Raw genomic sequence first — 20572 nt, forward strand, 5'->3', positions numbered from 1 at the left:
ACAGGTCTCTGCCACCACTTCCCGTGCCTGGTTAGAGTCTGCACACTTTCTGGGTTCACTTCCTTTCACTTCAGTTGCTGCAAGTCAATAATGTAACAGCAGAATGAAACAAAAGGAAACAGAAAGGGAGGTGGCAGATCCTGGACAGAAGAGGAACCTTCAGGCTGGGAGAATGGGTCAGATTCTTCCTTGTTTCCCATTGGTCAATTCCCACTGTTATGACAAGTTGCGAATGGAACTTGGTCCCATCTAGGCGTAGTGTCACTTTGACCCCCCCAACAGATCAATATTATAGGCAGATGCGTCCCTTCTCCAGCCATTCACAGTGTGAAATGCTTTCTGCTAGTTACCCCAAAGAACATGCTCCAAAACCCGTCCACATTCTGTCCATGTACATGGCTGGGTTTCCCCACACACGTGTGGTCCCTGCCTCAGGGCTTGTGGGAGTTGTAGTCCCCATGAAGCCTCTGGGGACCTGCCCCTGGAAAGTGAAAGAAAGTGTGGGCTGGAGGGTGTTGTCTATAGGATATCTATTCAGACACACAGGACATGTGGGCTGTCACTGGGATTTACTGAGACATCCACTTAGACACCCGGACTTCTGACGTAAGGAATATACATTCAGCCAATTGTGGGGTGGGGAGGGTAATAATGGGCAGCAGATTTTAAGCAGAGGTGGCTCAGTGGCGAGCACTGCTGCCTCACAGCGTCAGGGACCCGGGTTTGATTCCAGCGTTAGGCAACTGTGTGGAGTTTACACATTCTTCCCATGTCTGCATGGTTTTGTTCGGTGCTCCAGTTTCCTCCCACAGTCCAAAGATGTGCAGGTTAGGTGGATTGGTCAGGCCAAATTGCTCACAGGGTCCATGCATGTGCTGGTTAGGCAATTAGCCACGGGAAATGCAGGGTTACAGGGAATGGGTGGGTCTGAATGGGATGCTCATCATAGGGTTGGTGTGGAATCGATGGATGAATACCCTGTTTCTGCACTATAGGGACTCTATTCTATCCTCATGAGGAAGAATGTACTTATCTCGATGTGTTGTGAATCTGTGGAATTCCCTTTTCAAAATGCGGTGGATGCCAGGACAATGAGCCAATTTAATGAAGAGATACAGTTGTTGAATTTACAATGGGTTGAAGGGTGAGAGAGAGCTGGCAGGAAAATCCAGTTGAGACAGAGGTGAGCTCAATCATCACTGTATTAAATGGTGGAGCTGGTTCGAAGGGCTGCATTGCCTCTCCTGTGCCCAGTGCTTATCTTCTTACAGTAATAACCAGAAAGATGAATCCAAAACTCACCATCTTCACCAAAGGAGATCTTCAGAAACAGCAGGATAGTCAGGTGGATTAGTGTTCCAAACTTAGATAGTGAGGAAGCGTGTAGGAGATAATGATTTTGCAATTTTAAACTGAGGGGAGACAGTGATTTATGATTTTAGACCTTGTGTTGTGAATATCTATCCTGTACTTTATTACAAAGCCAAGGTGGTCGCTGACAATGAAACCCAAAACTCCCAGGAAACATCGTCTCACCTCATAATCTGATAAAAAGACTTGTGATAAGTCTGATAGAATTTAGAACACAGATGGAAAGCGGGAAGATTAAATCCAATCCCAAGATCCTGTGCTTAAACGAAGGAGACTACAATAGGATGAGGCAGGAGTTGGCTAATGCAGACTGGAAGCAAAGACTTTACTGTGGGACAGTTCTCAGACAGTGGAGGAATATCAAAGTAATTTTTCAAATTTCTCAGCAAAAGTATATATCAGTGAAAAGGAAGGACTGTAGGAAAAGGAGTAATCTGCCATGTCTAAGGCAATAAGGGAGTCTATGAAATTGAAGTAGAAGGCATACAAATTGGCAAAGACCAAGGATAAATTCAGAGATTTTAAAACCTCAAAGATCAACAGAAAGCATGATGGATTTGGGGATAAAAAGTGATGAGTAGCTATCCCCAGGGACAGAATAGCAGTTTACACTGCTCGAGGGGAACCTATTGTGTGGGGAACACATGGCCTCTGTAATTGTTGAAGCACTTAACTGTTACCATAGAGATAATCCTGATCAAGTTAAAAATCACAGCACACTCCAAAAGCTTGTACTTCCAAATAAACCTGTTGGACTAGAACCTGGTGTTGCGTGATTTTTAACTTTGTCCACCCCACCCCAACCCTGGCTCCTGCACATCAGCATCCTGATAGAGAGCCCCACGGAAACTGAACTGCCTGTCAGGTACTTGAGGGAGCCACGGGGGCGTTGGGGGGGCGGGGGTGGTTAACCACAAAGTGCTGAACTGACCTCGACTTTCTAACTGCCGTTGCCATGGAGATAATACTGAGAGACAGTCTCTATTCAAGGTCCCAAACCACAAAGGTTTAAGAATGGGAGTGGCACATCCGACAGGCGGGGAGTTACCTGATGCTGCCTGGAGGTGTTTTGCATGTACACTATCCATGTAACTGCCATGTTTCATCAATAAAAGACTCAAAGAAGACCTCTCAGAGTTCTGTGCCTGGTTATTCCTATCCAGCAGGGTTCAGGAATATGAGCACACAGCAGTCAGGCTTCACAGTGGAGGATACGAAGAACATGCCAGTAATTGATAAGGAGACTGAGGAAGGTGAGGACCTAGATAATAACCATGATCGTGAAAGAGTTAGAGCTGGGCAAGCTAATGGAGCTAAAGGTAAACAAGTCTCCTTGCCCTGATAGAATACATACCATGATACCAACAGAATTAGGGGGAGAAATAGCAAATGCACTTAGAGTTATAGCATCCTGCAGCAGAGACAGGCCCTTTGGCCCAAACTGGCCCATGCCAATCAGAATGTCCATCCACACTAACCCCATTTCCCTGCACTTGGCCCATCTGCTTCTGAAATTTTCCTATCCATGTATTTGTCCAAATGTCTTTCACTTGTTGTTAATATACCCACCTCAACCACTTCCACTGGCAGCTCATTCCATATACATACCACCTTTGTGTAGAACAGTTGCCCCTCAGTTTCCCATGTATTCTTTCTCCTCTAACTTTAACCTGATGCCCTCCAACACTTGAGTCCCTGGGAAAAAGACCGAGTTCATTCACCTTACCCATGCCTCTCATGGTCTTATACACTTCTATAAAATATTCCCCCACAGTGTCCTCTGCTCTAAACAAAAAAGTCCTCACTTGTCCAACCTCTCCCTGTACCTCAGACTCCTGAGACCTGGCATCATCCTTGTAAATTTCTTCTTCACCTTTCCAGTTGAATAACTGAAACCTACACTGCATTCATCACATTTCCCGTGTTTCCCTACGGCGCTGGAACCGATGTGACAACACCAATGGATTACATAATTCACTCCATTACAACAATCCCATTTTCATAGATTTTTCCATGATGCAGGAATCCTTTGGTCTTTCTGGTTTCATGGCTAATTGTCCTCATACAAAACCAATCTGTGGCTTGACTATTCCAGGGAAATGTGCCATGATTTTTTAGACTTTCAAAAACCAAGACCCCACACTAACATGGACTTCGCTGTCTCAGTACTTTTCCAGTCACACTGACATTTGAAATATTCACCCACGGACAGAATACACACCTTTCCTTCCAGATGAAAAGGCCAATGATATTCAGATCGGCACGGATCAAGTAACATGAAGTTCAATTTGAATTTCTCAACTGCAAATCCCCCCTTTCAATACTCTATAACAGAGAAAACAGAAAGCGCTGGAGATCCTCAGCAGGTCTGGCAGCATCTGAAATGGTGACAGATGCAGGAAACATTGCAGCCTTGAAGAAGTGTTGAGATGATCACACCAGGCATGTGTGCTTGATGACCATTATGGATAAGATGGGGACAGGGATCCCTTTCTGGAAGGGCCTTGGTGAGACCACACCTGGAGTACTGTATACACCTTTGTTCCCCTTTTCCAAGGAAGGCTCTCCTGGTTATTGAGAGTGTGTAAAGGAGGATCACCAGATGAGTCCTGGGATGGGAAGATAGTTAAGGACTGCAGATGCTGGAAGTCAGAGTCTGTACAAAGTGGACCTGGGGAGGTGCAGCAGGTCAGGCAGCATCAGAGGAGAAGGAAGGTTGATGTTTTGGGTCAGGACCCTTTGTCAGTCTTGATAAATAGCCCTGACCCGAAACGTCACCTTTCCAGCCCCATCGTATTCATGCTGGTCATCAAGCACCTATTTATGCTAGTTCCACGTTCTGGCACTCAGCATGTAACCAATATTGTAGTGCTTGGTGTGATCATCTAAACACTTCAAAGCTGCAATGTTTCCTGCATCTGTCACCATTTCAGATGCTGATAGACTTGCTGAGGATCTCCAGCGCTTTTTGTTTTTATTGCAGATTTCCACCATTTTGCTGAAGCACAGAGTCATCGACATGTACAAAGCTCCAGATTTTGTTGACTCACCTTCCTGGGATGTCAGGACTGATGGATGAAGAGGGACTCAATCTTCGTTTAATCCTCCTTTCCTTTGGCTTTCTGAGCCGCTAACTACATTAGTGGGCGGCACAGTGGTTAGCACTGCTGCCTCACAGCACCAGAGACCCGTGTTCATTTCTCGCCTCAGGTGACTGACTGTGTGGAGTTTGCACGTTCTCCCTGTGTCTGCGTGGGTTTCCTCCGGGTGCTCCAGTTTCCTCCCACAGTCACAAAGATGTGCAGGTCAGGTGAATTGGCCATGCTAAATTGCCCGTAGTGTTAGGTAAGGGGTAGATGTAGATGTAGGGGTATGGGTGGGTTACGCTTCGGCGGGGCGGTGTGGACTTGTTGGGCCGAAGGGCCTGTTTCCACACTGCAAGTAATCTAATCTAATCTAAAAATCACTAATATTCTACCTCCCATTCCCTGTCCTGAATCTGACCCATCTAAGCCTACACTTTAGTTCCCATTCCCCTGCCAGACTAGTTACAAACTCACCAATAGAACTGGTAAAAGTCCCAACGGATGTGTCTCAGCTCTGCCCGGGGGTAACCGGTCAGGCTGGTACAGGTCCGTCCCCGAAACGGTCCCAGTGCCTGAAGAATCATAACCCTTCTCTGGTTACACCATTACCCCAGCCACACATCCAGCTGATCTACCTTCTCATTCCTGCTCTCATTAGCACATGGCACTGGGAGTAAGTCTGACATTATTACATTTCAGGAGCTACATTTTAATGTATCTCTGCTCTCCCTATATCCAGCTTTCAGGCCCTCATCCCTCTGTTTAGCGATGTCGTTGGTATCTGTGTGTTGCACCACCATGGGCTGTTTACCCTCCAGCTCCAGAACGTCCTGCAGCCACTCCATGATATCATGGATCTTGGCACCAGGGAGATTACATCCCATCCTGGATTCATGTCTGTGGGCACAGAAGTGCCAGGCTGTACCCCTGATTATTGAATCCCCTGTCATTATAACCCTGCCACTATCATTCCTCTTGGTCTCATCAGCAGAGCTCTCGGTGGTGTCATGAACCTGGCTGATGCTGATTTCCCAAGAAGCCACCCCACCCATTCCTGCCCTTACAGAATCCCAAGCGGTATACAGTATCTGTATGAGAAGGGGATAACAACAGGGGACTCCTGTACTCACTTCCTGAGCCTTTTACTCGATCTGATGTTCACCCATTCCCTTTCTGCCTGTGTAACCCTCACCTGCAGTGTGACTAACTCACTAAACGTGCTGTCCATAACATACTCAGTATTGCAGATGCTCCACAGTGAGTCTACTCTCAGCTCCAGCTTTGAAAAGCAGTTTCCCAGTAACTGCAGATGGGAACCCTTCCTGCACACATAGCCGTCAGGGACACTGGAAGCGGCCCTTATTTCCCACATTGTACAAGAGGAGCACACCACAGGTCTGAGGGCTCCTGTCACAACGTCTCTCTACATTCATCTAGTTATTCCCATTAAGAGAATTTAAATGAGTGAGTAACCTTCCTTCACTTCAAACATGTCCATTATAATAACAAAAAAATATCTTTACTTAAGCTGATATGTCATACTTTAAAAACTTAAATACTCCACAGGTATCACTGACAAACTGGCTGTTTCCATTGGGACTGTGAATTCCTGAACGGCCTGAACTAAAACTGAGTTTCAGCTTCACCTTCTCCCTGTCTCACCTCACTATTTACACCCAACTCCAGAACACTCTCATTGAGCCAAGCAGCCCTCACAGTGCAGCCCTGTCATTTTCATTGTCTGCTCACACCTACACTTCCCTCAGCCGCCTGTACTGTTCCAATGCATCTCAATGGGAGCTCAGACCAGCATTGCATCTTTCAATTCAGCCCTTTGTAACCCCAGAGTCAAAATGGACTTCAGCAGTTTCTGAATGAACAGACAGTTGTCAGAATCTGGAACGTTCCACCTGAAATGGTGCTGGAATTTGAGTCCACGAGAAATTTGCAGAGAATTGGAAGTCGGGAGTTTACAGATTAACATTATAAAGTGGATGAGTGAGACTAAATCTGACAGCTCCTGCAAAAAGACGAGGTGTAATTTGGATAAATCTGTGCTCTCTCTCAGGCCAATACCTCCTTCCACAGCTAGAGGGCCAAGAATTGAACACATACCCAAAGGATGATCCAACCATGAACTTGAACATCGTTCTGCTTTTGGCTTGACAAAAATATTGAAGATATATTTTCCCACAGACAGAACAGACAAACCTTTCTCGTTCCACAGTTAAATCCCAATGATATTCAGATCCTGAGGACTCTGCTATCTGGAGAAACTTGTTTATTGAGATCCCAGTCTCAATTATCCTCAATTAATATCCTATAAAATGAATTCACAAAACAAAGCTCAGTCAGTGCAAGATAAATAGTGAAGACAAACACTTCTCTTGGTATGTGTTTGATGTGTAAATGCTCCTCTTCAAATCACCCCGCCCCCACCCAGGAAGAGGACACATTCATGCTCCTTGCTGTACCTTGCCCCAAATAAAGATGGTGGCCATAACCCAGGACTTCTCACTACCTGAGGCCCAAGCCATCTTCCCCTTTGCTGCAAACGTGGGACCAAGAGTTTCTAATTCAGACTAACTACCTGCCCAGAGTGTAACTAAACCCTCCCAGTCTACACTGATACATTTCATCCGGTTTCTGCTGCCACTTTCCCCTTTCCGCCTTCTACACACACCATGGGTCATCATGGGTCCAGTGACCCTTCCTCAGAACCGATGACAGCTGGGAAAATTAGAATCCCTTCAGGAAACGGGCCCTTTGGCCCAACAATTCCACACCCACCCTCCGAAGTTTATCCCACCCAGACCCATTCTCCTACTCTATTACTCTCCATTTCCCCCGAACTAATGCACATCCCTGAACCCTACGGGAACCTTAGCTGGGCCAATTCACCGAACCTACAGATCTTTGGGCTACAGGAGATAGGGGTTAAAGAGTAAATAATAGGTGGGGACAGAGCCCAAAGAGACACAGGAACATTTGGAAAGACAAAGGAGTGGGAAGGTGGAAAGCTGTTAATGGAGGAGACAGGAACCTTCTCGCATCTCAGTGGCGGTGGTGGAAATGGTGGCTGATGATCTACATTGTGCTGCAAAAAAGACCCTGAGCTTCCAGTTGCCTGCTCATTAACACACAAGACTGTTCCCTGTCCAACATCTCTGTCTCATGCTTACTGCAGTGTTCCAGTGAAGTTTGATGCAAGCTGGAAGAACACTTCAGAACATACCAAATGGCTTCCTATTTCAAGGACTGCAATTTCCCCTCCCATGTGGTCAACAATGCCCTCCAGTGTATCTCCTCCACTTCCCACACCACTGCCCTTGAACCCCACCCCTTCAAATGCAACAAAGATGGAATCCCACCATCCTCACCTTCCACCCAGATACAACCCATCATCCTCTGCTCTTTCCACCATCAGATCCAACCCCCTGAGATATATTTCCCTCCCCACCCCTTTCAGCATTCCACAGAGACCATACCTTCTGTGACTTCCACGTTAGATCCACACTCCCCACCAACCCACACTCCACTCTAAGCACCTTCGCTTGCCACTGCAAGAGGTGGAAAACCTGTGCCCACACCTTCCCTTTAACTCCATCCAAGACACCACTGGATCCTCCTACATCCAGCAGAGATTTCCCTGCCCACCCAAACACCTCACCGATTGTGTCCCTTGCTCTCAGGACGCCAAATTGTGGAATATTCCATGGAACATTTCTGGGACACATGCACCAACCAACCCCACCGCCCTGTAGTCGACCACTTTGGTTTCCCCCCCACCCCCTCCGTCACCACGCTGCCAAGGACATGCAAGTCCTCCATCCCCAAATCCGAGCCACCCGACACCTGGAGGAAGAACACCTGATCTTCCATCTTGGGAAGTTTCAACCACACAGCATGAAGGTTTCCTCATCTCCCATCCCCCACCCCCCACCTGATCTCAGATTCAACCCTCCAACTCGGCACTGGCCTCTTGAACAGTCCCACCTGTCTATCTTCCTTTCCAATTATCCATTCCACCCTCTCACCACTACCCTCCATCTACAACCACCTATTGCCTCCCTAGCTTGCTTCCCCCAACCCCAAACACCCCTCCCTATTTATCTCTCAGCCGTATTCCCCCACCCACATTTCTGATGAAGTGCTGACATGCCCAATACATCAATTCTCCTGCTCCTTGGATGCTGCCTGACCTGCTGTGCTTTTCCAGCACCACATTTTAACACTAACTGGAAGAACAACACCTCATCTCCCAATCGGGAACCCTGCAACCCTCTGGCTTCAACATCAAATTCAATAATTTTAGGTCCTGAACTCTCCCACGTCCTAGTGTCTTTGCCCCCTACCCCACATACCAGGCCTTGTTATTACGTAGCCTGCCATTACACACTACCTATGGTTAGCCACTAACAGTCCCCATAAACAGCTATTCACTCTCCCCCCCGTCCGATCGTTATTCACTCCTCTGTCCAACTGCTCCTATCTCTCTCTTTGGACTCTATCCACGCTTATCATTTACTCCTTAATCCCTACCTTCTGCGTAAAAACAGACTCTTTTTTTCTCAGTAACATCAGTTCCTGAGGAAGCATCACTGGATCGAAAATGCGAACTGATTTCTTTTCACAGATGCTGCCAGATCTGCTGAGCTTTTCCAGTACCTTCTGGTTGTTGTGTGTGATTTACAGCATCCGAAGTTCTTGTGGTTCTAATTTACCCGGAGTATCTAATTCAGGTCCAGCAGACTGAAACAGTGTTTATCAACCTTCCCAGTCCACACTAACTCCATCTCTCTCCCAGTATCTGCTGTCTCTCCCACTCCTTCACATTCAGTCCCCCCTCACAGTGACACTGCGCCTGCAAAGCTGATGGTCATGTGTTGGCCTGCTGGACCCACCCCTCATTCACTCCCATTGGCTGGAGGATCATGCCAACTCTCCTATTGGTTTGAAGCTGTGTCAATCAGCCAGGCCCCATTGTGACCCGAGTGGTGGGATCCTCCCAGGTGCATCAGAGGCTGAGGGGTGACCTCATAGAGGTTTATAAAACCATGAGGGGCCTGGGTAGGATAAATAGACAAGGTCATTTCCCCGGGGTCGGGGAGTCGAGAATGAGAGGGTGTAGGTTTAAGATGAGAGGGGAAGAATTTAAAATGGATCTGAGGGACAATATTTTTCCCCACTGAGGTTGGTGCGTGTATGGAATCTTCTGTCAGGAAGTGGAGGATGTTGGTACAATTAAACGATTTGGCATCTGGATGGTAATATGAATAGGAAGGGTGTAGAGTGATATGTGCCAAGTGTTGGCAAATGGGTCTAGATTAGGTTGGGATATCTGGTCAGCATGGACCAGTTTAACCAAAGGGTTTATTTTCATGCTGTACATCTCTACGGCTCTGCCCTGCGATGAGCTTCATCATTCACAGTGAATGGGTCAGTATCACAGAGCACAGGGACTGGAGGCTATTCAGCCCATTGGGGCTGTACTCTCTTCCTCTGGAGATGGTGCCAGTCTATCACAACTCACCTCCCATTTGGACATAGCCCTCCAAATCCTTCCTTAAAAATGTTAAATTTCAAAATTGTTTTGACAATAGCTACTGAATCTGCATCCAGCTGTTGGTCAAACTGTTCCAGATGCTCAGAACTTACTGAGTAAAAAAATCTTGACATTTTTCTTTGCATTATTTGCCAGTCACCTGAAAATAGTTACTAAAAATTGTGACGTTAAAAATTTCTCACTCTGTCTCTCTGTAAATGAAATACCCTGGAAACAAATCAACTCCTGGTCAAAATCACTGCTTAACCTTCTCAGCTCTAAGGAGAATTGTCTGGCCTTCTGGTAACTCTCCATAAAAGAGAAACCTATCTTAATTTTAATTTATTAGCATCATAGAGATGTACAGCACAGATACAGACCCTTCAGTTCAACTTGTCCATGCCGACCAGATATCCTAAATTAATCTCGTCCCATATGCCAGCCCTTGGCCCATAACCTTCTAAACCTTTCCCAATCACATATCCAATGAGATGCCTTTTAAATGTTGTAACTGTACCGGCCTCCACACTTTCTCTGGCAGCTCATTCCATACACGTGCCACGTTCAGCTTGAAACTTTGCCCCTAATATCCCTTTTCAATCTTTTCCCTCATGCCTGTGCTTTCTAGTTTTGGACTCACCTAAACAGGAATAAGATCCTGGCTGTTTGCCCTTAATGATTTTATCAACCTCTATGGTCACCTCTCAGCATCCGATTCTCCAGTGAAAACAGCCTCAGTCTATTCAGCCTCTCCCTATAGCTCAATCCCTCAACCCTGGCAACACCTTTGCATCTTTTCTGAATCCTTTCAAGTTTCACAATATCATTCCAATAGCGGGGAGACCAGGACTGAAAGCAGAATTCCAGAAGTGGCTGAATGAATGTCCTGTACAGCTGCAAAATGACGTCACAACTCCTGTACGCAATGCACTGACCAATAAAGGCACGTACACCAAACACTTTCTTCATTACCCTGCCTATCTATGATTCCACTTTCAAGGAATTATGAACCTGCACTCCAAGATCTCTTTGTTCAGCAACACTCCCCAGGACCTTCCCATTAAGTGTAGAAGTCCTGCCCTGATTTGCTTTTCCAAAATGAAGAACCTCACATTTATCTAAATTAAACTGCATCTGCCACTCCTCAGCCCATTTGATCGGAGTCTCATTGTACTCTCAGGTAACTTTGCTGTCCACTGCACCTCCAATTTTGGCGTCTATTGTAAACCTACTAACCATAGCTCCTATATTCACATAGAAATCATTTATATAAATGGCAAAAAGCAGTGGACCCAGCACCCAGCCTGACAGCATATTGCTCATCACAGGCTTCCAGTCCAAAAAGTACCCTCCACTATGACACTGACTGCTCAGCAAGGTTAGAGCTCATGGCATACAGGGAGAACTAACAATTTGGATACAGAACTGGCTCAAAGGCAGAAGACAGAGGGTGGTGATGGAGGGTCGCTTTTCAGACTGGAGGCCTGTGACGAGTGGAGTGTTACAAGGATCACTGCTGGATCCACTACCTTTCGTCATTTATATCAATGACTTCGAATGTGAACATAGGAGGTAAAGTTAGTGAGTTGACACCAAAACTGGAGGTGTAGTGGACAGTGAAAAAGATTACCTCAGAGTACAATGGGATCTTGATCAGATGGGTGAATGGGCTGAGGAGTGGCATTTTGGGAAAACAAATTTTAGTAGGACTTATACACTTAATGGTAAGGTCCTGAGGAGTGTTACTGAACAAAGAGACCTTGGAGTGCAGGTAGATAGGATAGTGAAGGCGGCATTTGGAATGCTTGCCTTTATCGGACTAAGTATTGAGTACAGGAGTTATGAGATCATGTTGCAGCTGTACAGGACATTGGTTAGGCCACTTTTGGAATGTTGCGTACAAATCTGGTCACCCTCCTATTGGAAGGATGTTGTGAAACTTGAAAGGGTTCAGAAAAGATTTACAAGAATGTTGCCAGGGTTGGAGGATTTGAGATAGGCTGGGGGGTTAAATAGAGGTTGAATAGACTGGGGCTGTTTTCCCTGCAGCGTCGGAGGCCGAGAGGTGATCTTATCGATGTATATAAAAACATGAGGTGCATGTGTAGGATAAATAGAAAAAGTCTTTTCCCTGGCGTCGGGGATTCCAGCACAAGAGGGCATAGGTTTATGGTATGAGGGGAAAGACTTTAAAGAGACTTGAGAGGCAACGTTTTCACACAGAGGGTGGGACGTGTATGGAATGAGCTGTCAGAGGAAGTGGTGGAGGCCATTACGATTGCAACATTTAAAAGGCATCTTCATGTGTATATGAATAGGAAGGATATGGGCCGGGTGCTGACAGGGGGGACTAGATTACATTGGGATATCTGATCAGCATGTACTGGTTGGACCGACGGGTCTCTGTTTCTGTGCTGTCCATCTCTGACTCGTTGACCTTCCAGCCAATTCCGTATTCAAACAGCTAGTTCCGCCAGAATTCTATGGTATTGAACCTGCTAACCAGTGTGTTATGTGAAACCTTGTGTCTTTCTCAAGTCCAAGGTACTGATTTCAATGCACAAAGCCATACTGACTCTCCCGAATCATTTCTTGCCTTTCCAATGACATGTAAATCCTGTCCCTGAGAATCCCTTCCAACAACTTCTCTGCCACTGACTTCAGGCTCACCGGTCTATAGTTCCCTGGCTTTTCCTTACCACCTTTCTCAAATACTGGCACCCATCTTCCAGCACCTCACCTGTGGCGATCGATGATACAAATATCGCAGCGAGGGGCCCGGCAAAAGCTTCCCTATTTACCCACAAAGTTCTGGGATACACCTGATCAGATTCCAGGGATTTATCCACCTTTATGCATTTTAAGACATCCAGTACCTCCTCCTCTGTAATATGTACACTTGCCAAGTTATCACTATTTATTTGTCCAACTTCTCTAACTTTCATATCCCCTTTCATTAAAATCTGACATCAAATACTTAAAATCTCTCCCACCTCCTGCTGTTCCATAGACAGTCTTGTTGATCTTTGAGGGTGGCTATTCTCTGCCTAGTTATTCTTTTCTCTTTAGTGTATTTGTAGAATCTCTTTGGATTCTCCTTAAACCTATTTCCCAAAGCTATCTCATGTCCCCTTTTTTGCCTCCTGGTTTCCCGTGAGTATACTCCGACTGCCCTTATCGTCCTCTATGGATTCACACAAACACAGTGGGGTCTGTACCTGCCATATCCTTCCTTCATTTTCTTGACCAGAGCCTCAATTTCTCAGGTCATGCAGCATTCTCGACGCCTCCCAGCCTTGGCCTTAACAGGAACATACTGTCTGTGTACTCTCATTGTCGCAGGCCTATGGAGGATGTGGCAGATGATGACAGAGAAACAATCATTATCAGTAAAGAGGTAGTGTTGGGAAAGCGAACAACTCATCGTTATCTCTGTAATTCCTCTCTAGCCTCAGAACTATCACTATCTCTGGGATCAAAAACATCTCAATCTCTGCAACATCCTCCAACCTCTAATCTCCTCCAGTCTCAACACACTTTCTATCTTTAATCTTTTCCACCCTCACAAATCTCTGTGATGTGCCTTTCTTTAATTCCAGCCTTCAGGATAACCCATTTCTATTTCAGATTCCTGCACCCTGAGCTCCACAATGTCCCGCTTAACCTCTGTCACATTTTCCTCCAAAAAACATTAATCAATCACGTATCACCTATTCTAATATCACCTTCTCTGACCCGGTTGCTATTTGTGGCTTGTCATATTCCTATATTACGCGTCTGTGGTCTACAGGATGGAAAACGGTTTTGTGGTCCATTGGGTTTATGCTGTAAAGAAATCTCCCAGCTAACTATTTTAATTCCATTTTCCAGCACAGAGCCCATAGACCTGTCAGCCTTGGCATTGCAAGTGTGTTCCTAAATAGATTTTAAATGCCTTCGGGATTTCTGTCTCTCACTCTCTTCCAGACAGTGAGGTTTAGTGCAACTGTTGCTCTATGCTATCACCCACAGGGTTCAGAGCAGCTGGGTCTGTGCGAACCAGAGATCGCCCACACATTGTGAAGGATGGCAGGGTCCCTGAGACGGGGCACAGGAGATTTACCAGGATGGTTCAAGGAATGGGGGATTTTAGTTGCAGAATTTGTGGGGCTTTTTTAACACTAATTGTTCACGTGACATGTGTGTTGCTAATACACATCAAGAATAACCATCCGCAATTAATGGACTCTCCTTTTCAACCTCTCCCCTTGCATGTGCTGTGGTAATATTCAGGTTAACCACTACCAGATATCTCTCTATAATGAGAGAGCAGTCCTATGGTCGGGTAGGACAATGCTGACTTGGTCTTTTACACAGTGATGCCACTGTCCCTCGAGGGTGGGGAAAGGGAATGCTGAAGGTGGTGGATGGGAAACCACTCAGGTACAGTGCTTTACCCTGGAGGATGTTCACTTTCTTTAATATTGTTGGGGCGGGGGGGGTGCACTGATGCAGGCAAGTGGAGAATGTTCCAACACAATCCTGATGTGTACCTTATAGAGAGAAAACAGACATTGGGGAATCAGGGGTTTGGGGAAACTGAGGAGTTCTCCTTGTAGCAAAGGAAATTTGGCGAGCTGTGACAAAGTGGTTTACAAAAGTTACACGTTGTAATAATAAACCTTAGACCCATCAGCTCATTATACAAGGGTTACAGGACACATGTTGAAGATTTGGGAAGATCTATTGAGAGGATGGTTTGATTCAAAGGAGATCTTTTATTCAGCAAATGGTATTGATCTGGAACACAATACTCTCACACAATATGAATATCCAGGTCCTGATGAATGGAGTAATTCTGTCAGAGTTTGGCGTTAGAGTGACGGAGATTACCATCTGAATATCTGCCTGTAATACAAGTTTATAAAATCCGTCACTGTCAGTTCAAGTTTGAAACTCATACAATCCCCTCCTCCTGGCCCAGGAGGACTGTACACATTACCCCTGGCGGAGGTTAGCAGGAACTTCAAGGGCAAATCTATGTGGGTATTGATGAGTTTCCACCTTGGGACTTCATGTGACTGAACATGAGACAGAATGTCCCAAGATTCAGTGAGATGTGGAGAGCAGGATTTCCTTCCTTTTCTTTCCTTCCGTTCTGCCGCTGTGCCTCATCAATAAGACATGGGGGTGTGGAAGGCTCATGCACCTTGATGGGCAAGTTGTCTCCATTCTGACCAATGGGCAACAAGGTCCTACCAGTCATGAAACAGAGTATCCCTGAAAGATAGCAACTGAGCATGCTTCCCACTGCCCAGTGCTCACAGTACATGTTTCGAATAATGAGGGGGGAAATCTCCGAGAAAAAGCATAACAGGAAAGTTCCAAAAGGATTATAAACAGTTTACAGAGAGATATTCACAGGAAACCTGGGCAACAAGTTGGCAAATAGAGTATAACTTGGGATAAACTGTAGAAAGCTGCACCACAAGGGGACTGGGGGAAAATGAGCAGGAAACACAGAAAGCGAGCACACAGTTACAACATGGAATCAGGAAGGGGAATGGAATGCTGTCCCTTATTTCAAAGAGTTTGCAATATAAGAGTTTGGAGTATATACCTTCGGGCAACTAAACAAATGGCAACTGAGACCACATCTGGAGTAACGTGAACAGATTTGGTCACTTTAGTTCATGAAATAGAGCAGTTTATTGGAGGCATTTCAGAGAAGATCCATTGGGATGATCCCTGTTTTGAAGGGATTATCCTGTAAGCAAAGGCTGAATAAGTTGGGAATATACTCACTGGACTTTGGAAGAATGAGAGATGATCTCTTTGAAACATACAGAATGCTGTCGAGGTTTGACAGGGTAAATATGGAGAGGATGTGTCCCATTACGGGTGAGTCTTGAACCAGATTCTGGGTCAGTCGCGGAATCAAGGATTCTGTTTCAGATTTGTTAAGTTAAAGGCAACACCGACACAGGTTAGGGTTTCAGTCGCAATGAAGCTGGGGTGAGAAGGAGACAAGCAGCATTTTAGAGATTGGAATTCCTGGTGTTTGTGATTGTGTAGATGTCTGATCAGAAGGACACCTTGGGGTCAGATATGAAAGCAATATTGTGAAGAGTGTAGACACTTCCCAGTGAGAGGGAGGGGCACAGCAGTAAGGGAAATGAATTTGGAATAGCATCTGAAGGCAATGGGTTTAACAATTGCGGTGTTTCATTGGAGTGAATTGCAGCTAATCGAAGCGTGGTAAGCAGTTTGACAACTGAGTAATAGTGGAGTAATGGAGAGGGATGATGGGGAGGGAGAGCTGGACATTGTCAGTGTACATGTGAAACCTAACACAGTGCTTTTGGGCGATGTTACCTCGTGGCAGTATGTAGGTGAGAAACAGGACGGACTAAGGATAGATCCTGGAGGGACACCAAATACAATGAATTCAGAAAGGGAGAGTGGAGATGGAGCAGGATTTTCCAATGATGGTGAGGTCAAATATTAGGTTTTAGCAGAATTGGAGAGAAGGACATAACCAGAAAAGACAGACAGACAGCTCATGGAACAATATCTGTGAATTGCAAGGCGGGGGGTGGGGGGGAGGTGCAGGCAGAAATGACGGTGACAAGCAGGAGGATGAGACAGAGATTTGGAATGTCCATGATTTAGCTACACTCGGGTAAATGGCCAAGATGACCTCAAATAAGGCTTGACAAGGGACTCTAGGAAATGCAAGTTTAGGACTTAGGAGCATCCTTGTGAGGCAGAATGGCTTGGTGGGCTTGTGGAGAGGGAGGAAAGAAGCAGAGGCAGCTGATCGGATTGTTTCAATGTTATTGACAGAGAAACTCCATGTGCTCCTCACTCTTGTTGTTGGATGGAGGAGACAGGATAATGGACATTTGTTTATTGTTTTGGAAATAAAAACAAACCTGTGATAGTGATTCTAAAAATAAGTGAACAAACCTGTCGTATTTATCAAGAATATTAAAATATACAACTGAAGTTCAGGTTTGAATCCCAAATTGGTAGAGGGTGGCTCTGAAGTCAAGAAAAAATTAACTGGAATGAAGAATCTACTGTTTGCCATGGAACCATTGGGGATGTTTTTCTGCTATTGACAATGTCCTTGAGGGAAAGAAACCCGACAGTGGACCATCAAGTCACTCATTGTATTAATCACTGCACAGTTTCAACAAAGGAATGAAACTGGATGGACCACATTACATCTACCAATGCACTGGAAAATACAACCACACAATCAGCCCTCTTGACCCTGCAACTTCTGCCTCACTGTGGGCCAACAACAGCAGCAGAACTGTACTCCAGCCCAATCTGAAATCTCATGGCCTGATATCCCCCACTTAACCATTAACATCAAGCCAGGGGAATCAACCCTGGTTCAATGGTGAATGCAGGAGAGCATGTCAGGAACAGTACCAGGCATACCTAAAAATAAAGGGCCAACCTGGTGCAGCTACCAAACCTGCATGCCAAACACCACAAGCAACACTAAATAGAACTAAGTGATCCCATAGCCAATAGATTAGATCTGAGCTCTGCAGTTCTGCCACACCTAGTCAAGAATAGTGATGGACAATTAAACAACTCACTGGTGGAAGCATCACAGATATCCCCACCCTTACTGATGGAGGGGTCTCACACATTCATGCAACAGATAAGAGGACAGCATTAGCAGCGATTTTCAGCCAGCAGTGCCAAGTGGATGAGCCTTCTCCATTGGTCCCTGACATCACAGATATGAATCGACTTGGTTGAAAACTCATTTCAAATCAGATCAAGAAATGGATAAGCAGTGTAAAGGTATGGGCCCTGCCAATATTCTGGCAATAATAATGTTGTCTGTGCTCCAGAACTTGCTGCCCACCAAGGCAAGTACTGCTCCAACACTGGCACCTACCGACTTTGTGGAACATTGCTCAGGGATGTTCCAACACAAAAAAACAGGGCAGATCCAACTCAGCCAATTCCCCTCCATCAGTCCACACTCGCTCAGCAGTGACGTGATGGAAGGTGTCATCAACAGTGCTGTCACGCAGCTGCTCAGTGATGCCCATTTTGGGTTCTGCCAGGGCCACTCAGTTCCTGAGCTTGTTACACACTTGATTCACAAACTGACAAACAGCTGAATGAGGTGAGGATGACAGGCCGGACCCCCTCCAAGTCCACTATTTCGACTTCAGTGATATCACCTGACCTCACCACAGTCTCAGCTCATTTGCTGAAACTCTCATTCATTCCTTTTGTTAACACTCGATTTCATTGTCTAAACCCACTCCTGGCCAGCATCCCACAGTCACCCTCCCGATAATCTCAAGAATATTGAAAACTCGACTGCCGAAGTGCTCACTTGTACCAAAACTTGCTGATCAATCAAAAGACTCCCATTTATAAGTGACAACAATTTACTTTCGCACCTTTGAATTAATTGCTGGCTGTAATTATTCCTATCTCCCTGCACCACACACCTTTTCATATCTCAATAACTCATTTTAGTTCAGACTCTCAATGATGTGTTTAGTTTTGAGTTCACCTGTGTGACTGTTTCTATAGACTCCAAGGGAACATGGTCTGGAATCCCCACTCTAACTCTCTAAGATCTACTTTCTTCCTTTAAGGCATTCTTGAAAAACTGCTTATTTGGCAATGGTTTTGGTCACTGGACACAATATTCTCCATCTGTAGCCTTATGTCAAAAGTTCTCAATAATATTTTTGTGAAATTAAAACCATGATGATTTGTACAGATATCTTCTACTCTTCAATATCGCTGAGTGAATAATCTGTAATGTCTCTTACCCAACCACGTTGTGGGAGCACCTTCACCACACAAACTGCAGCAGTACAAGGAAGTCAAACATCACCCTCTCCACAGGCAACAAGGCTTTGGCATTGATCACTGGTTTCTGTGGAAGGAGAAATACACAGTTGATGTTTCAGGGAGTGCAATATGAATTACAGGGAATGAAAATGGTGCAGTATTTGACTGTCAGAAAATTGAAGGAAAATGCACTCACTTATTGGAAAAAAGAATTCTTGACCGTCAAAGATATTGTGGAAAAGATAAACTGATAATGGAACATCATACGGTCAGGAGCCGGGCAGCAGTGGACAATTCATTTGCATTCCTGAAGAAGGGCTTATGCCGAATCGTTGATACTCCTGCTCCTCGGATGCTGCCTGCGCTGCTGTGTTTTTCCAGCTCTACATTTTTCAATTCATTTACAAAGCAGCTGTGAAAGTAATAGTAAAATACTATACAGAGCAAAAATATACCCACGAGAGACTGAAGAAGCTAGATAATCAGAGAACCCAGAGGTGAACCAGAGCAGAGTTCACTTTTATGATCCCACAGTCAAAGATGTCTAACACAGAAACAGACTTCTTCGGTCCAACCTATGCCAACCAGATAGCCTAACCTAATCTACCTAAATGAAACCCTTTTTGGCACTCCTCAGCCCATTGGCCCATCTGATCAATATCCCACTGTACTCTGAGATAACCTTCTTCATTGTCCACAATACCTCCAATTTTGGTGTCACCTGCAAACTTACTAACTATACGGCCTCTATTCACATCCAAATCATTTAAATGAATGACGAAACAAATCCAGAAAAAAGTCCATTTCTCTGGGTTTGAATGTGCTCTGTGTAAATCCTGCCCTATGACTCTTTTTACCAGGGAAGGCTGTACATACATCCCTCTGAACTTTGCCCCCTACAAAGCTGGCGGCCGCGCACGTGTCCAGTGAATCATTGCCCCGAATAAAGATGGCGGCGCTCACTCGGGCCGATTACTCAACGAGGCATATTCCCGTTTGCTGCAAAAACGGAACTGTAAGTTTCAAATTTATATTTTCCGATGTGCAGCAAATGATTGTAAAACCTCTCAGACCATACCAACACCATTTCCCTCCCGCTTCCTGCTGTTTATTTCTTTCCTTACCGACAGCTCTCCGCACACACACACACTGAACATCCGCGCCCACCGCGAGGATGATCACGTGGTATAGTCTAGTCCCGTCCTTATTCCCTGATTGGCCGGAGGACCAACTGCCCCGCCAGGTCCTCCAGCTCCGCCCCTGCCTTTCCATTGGTCCGCCGCTGACATCAATCACACCTGTCGATGCCAACCAGATATCCTAACCTAATCTATCTATATTAATTCCTATCTGCCTGTCCTCAGCCCATTGGCCCATCTGATCAATATCCCATTGTATTCTGAGATAACCTTCTTCATTGTCCACAAACCAACTGTTGGCTGAAGCTTGTGCACTGCTTCGTGGCTTTTGTTGCTGTTTCTCAATTACAAGAGTGAGGGACAAAGTTAAAATCCCACAACCATCTGATGAAGGACCGGCAAAGTAGTGTTTCCAAATAAACCGGTTGGACTATAACCTGGTGTTCTGTGAATTTTAATTTTGTCCATCCTAATCCAACACCAGCCCCTCCAAGTCACGAGTGATGGAGGCATGCATAATATAAGAACAAAAGATCAAGGAAAAAGAGAAGGCCGTCCTGCCCTTCGAGCCTGCTCTTCCATTCAATAAGATCATGGCTGATCATTTT

At 45.5% G+C, this 20572-nt stretch overlaps 1 long non-coding RNA gene across 3 annotated transcripts in view; it reads right to left on the reverse strand.

Annotated features, from left to right (window-relative positions):
* Positions 1 to 20005, reverse strand: part of LOC140458920 (uncharacterized) — a 30599-nt gene extending 10594 nt beyond the window's left edge. The window contains exons 1-5 of one of the 3 annotated variants that reach the window (XR_011953746.1): positions 19950 to 20005; positions 19022 to 19237; positions 18804 to 18910; positions 13221 to 13346; positions 6669 to 6777 (exon numbers count right to left, since the gene is read on the reverse strand). This is a non-coding gene — a long non-coding RNA (uncharacterized lncRNA). The remainder of the gene's footprint in view (positions 1 to 6668; positions 6778 to 13220; positions 13347 to 18803; positions 18911 to 19021; positions 19238 to 19949) is intronic. The other 2 variants (XR_011953747.1, XR_011953748.1) reach the window with 2 other exon arrangements.
* Positions 20006 to 20572: the final 567 nt, after the last annotated feature.

The sequence above is a fragment of the Chiloscyllium punctatum genome, chromosome 34, assembly GCF_047496795.1.
Source record: "Chiloscyllium punctatum isolate Juve2018m chromosome 34, sChiPun1.3, whole genome shotgun sequence".
In the NCBI taxonomy this organism is placed as follows: Eukaryota; Metazoa; Chordata; class Chondrichthyes; order Orectolobiformes; family Hemiscylliidae; genus Chiloscyllium; species Chiloscyllium punctatum.